At 33.7% G+C, this 2,500-nt stretch overlaps 2 protein-coding genes across 19 annotated transcripts in view; one reads left to right on the top strand and one right to left on the bottom strand.

Annotated features, from left to right (window-relative positions):
* The window catches only part of LOC124431747 (RING finger protein 17-like), a 224,635-nt gene that overhangs the window by 27,916 nt on the left and 194,219 nt on the right, over nucleotides 1-2,500 (bottom strand). The gene's annotated exons all lie outside the window — the stretch shown is intronic.
* LOC124431750 (cleavage stimulation factor subunit 2) overlaps nucleotides 1-2,500 on the top strand; it is a 68,958-nt gene that overhangs the window by 30,809 nt on the left and 35,649 nt on the right. The window lies entirely within an intron of this gene.

The following is a 2,500-nucleotide window of genomic DNA, read 5'->3' as shown; positions in this document are numbered from 1 at the left end:
AGATCATCGTTTCATCCTTTTCGTTTAAAATAAATAACGATATTTACTCCGTTCTTCTTCATATTCTTCTTCTTCTTCTTCTTCTTCTTCTTCTTCTTCTTCTTTGATAAAACAAGGATAAAACAAGGAAAAAAGAAGAAGGAATAGAGAGCTCCAATTGGCTGTTTCGAGACTACAAGCTTGGTGAGATACTCTTGGATAATTCTTTCTTTCTTTCTCTTTTTCTTTTTTTTTCCCTGTTTATCTTTTTCCGTCTTTTCTTTCTTTTTGTTTTTTTTTCTTCTTCTTCTTCTTCTTCTTCTTCTGCGGGAGTACAGACGGCGCGCGAGGATATCAAAACGCCGCAGAAGATTTCTTTTTCCTCTCCTTTCTTTTTTTTTTTTTTCCTTTTTTTGTTTTCCTTTTTTCTTTTTCCTTTTTTTCTTTTCCCCCTTTTATTTTTATAGCATTAACCGAAATTGCAGCGATCCCTTGGAAGTACCGAAGGAGCTTTAGCGCGAATGCCTCCTCCGATGCTGTATGAGCGTATATGGTATGAGAATGTACACACAGGGTGATCGAAGAAGTTCGAACAACTTCCATACTTTCTTTTTATCGATTGATTTCTCGCGATTAAAATCGCGAGATTATTTCTATTCCTTTTTTCTTTCTTCATTTTTTTTTTTTTTTTTTTTTTTTTTTTTGTATAAGTGAATGGACCATTTTCGTTTCGTCGAAGATGATAAGAAAAACGTTCCAATAAAATTATAACTTTCGAGAGCCTTAATATACGTAGTTAATATTATCGTTGTACTTATGTAAGAATAGCTTCTTTCAGTTCTCTTCTATCATCCATCCCTCACACCCTTATCCCATTCCATTACACCCTCAAACTTATAGTTCCAGATATAATATAAAAGAATTCGTTCGTTCGTTCGTTCATTCGTACATACGTACGTACGTATGTACGTTCGTTAAGCGAACGTTTTCCCTAGGGAAAACTTGCTGCCGATTGAATACGAATGGACCACCCCGAGCGTGAGCATCTATGACGTCAACGAGCACACATAGCACACGAGCAGCTTTTTTACAGCGACGAGAAGGTAGGGGTGGGGGGATCAGAGGAGCGCGACAGTAAAATCGAAATTGTCAGAGCTGCTCTACCGCTTTAGTTTTAGAGCTTCGGGTTACTGCCATTGCACTTCTATCCCCCCCTCCATTCCTCCCCCTATCCTCTCAACCCCTCTTCTTTCCCTTTCATGGCTCTCTTTCTCTACTATCCACGACCATTCTGTCTGTCTGTCTCTGTTTTTCTATCTTTCTCTTTCTCTCTCTCTCTCTCTCTCTCTCTCTCTCTCTCTCTCTCTCTCTCTCTCTCTTTATATATATATATATATATATTTATATATCTGACTCGTACAATTTCTACCCTTGGCGCCCTTATCCACCCTCTTTTCTTTCCGAAGTAAGTAATAAGCGTCGTCGTCGTCATAGTCGTCATAGTCGTCGTCATTGTCGTCGTCGTCGTTGTCGTCATTGTCGTTGTCGTCTTCGTAACACACACACACACACACATATATATATATATATATATATATATATATATATATCATCGAACTTCTAGAATTCAATCAAGAAAATTTCGATCGATGATATGTACTAGTAACTTTCAGCAATTTGGCAAATAGTCTTGAAACGATCCATATCCAAAGATATTTATTAGAAAAAAAAAAAAAAGAAAATAAAAAAATAAAAAAAGTCTCGTAACGTCGAATGACAACGATTATTCGTAAGATCATTAAGAATAAGAAGTTATATATCGTTCGTTCTAGTTATTTACCTCTATCACGATTTATATTCTTATTCACGATTAATCTAACGAAAAAGTTATTCGTTTCATCGATTCATCTTATTTTTTTATCGATCGAGAAAAGTAATGAGGGAGGAAAGGAGATTTTTTTTCTCTCTTTCTCTCTTTTTTTATGTGCACAAAAATAAATCGCTTGTTTTGTTATATATATATATATATATATGAGATATATGAACCTTTCTATTTAGATCGATCGACTCTCCTTTTGTTTTTTTTAAATATTAAAGATTCCAAGATCCTTACTTTTATTAACGTAACAAACTAAAAGCATTTTTCTCGTCAATCATTCCTACCACCTTTCCATCTTATTTCTTTGTTTTTTTTTCTTTTCCTTTTTTTTTTTTCTCTCTATCTTTCTTTTTGTTTTCCCCCTTTTCAATACTATCATTCCTCGTATTTATTCTAATATGATTTATTTGGACGTCTTTGTTATGCCATGGAAATTATTTGGGAAATCATTTTAAAATTAGATTCGCAAAGAAGTACGATTTTAAGTTTAGGTGAATCCTGAGAATGAGAAAAGAGAAGAAAGAAATAAGAAATAAAAGAGAAACAAAAAAAGAAAATAAATAAATAAATAAATAAAAAAAATGAAAACCAAAGGAAGAAAGGAAAAAAGAAAAAAAGATTTGAAGGTCATTGATTGAAGGA

This window comes from Vespa crabro, chromosome 22 (genome assembly GCF_910589235.1).
Source record: "Vespa crabro chromosome 22, iyVesCrab1.2, whole genome shotgun sequence".
Taxonomy (NCBI): Eukaryota; Metazoa; Arthropoda; class Insecta; order Hymenoptera; family Vespidae; genus Vespa; species Vespa crabro.
Note: the sequence above shows the minus strand (reverse complement) of the source record. Positions and strands in the feature narration are given on the sequence as shown.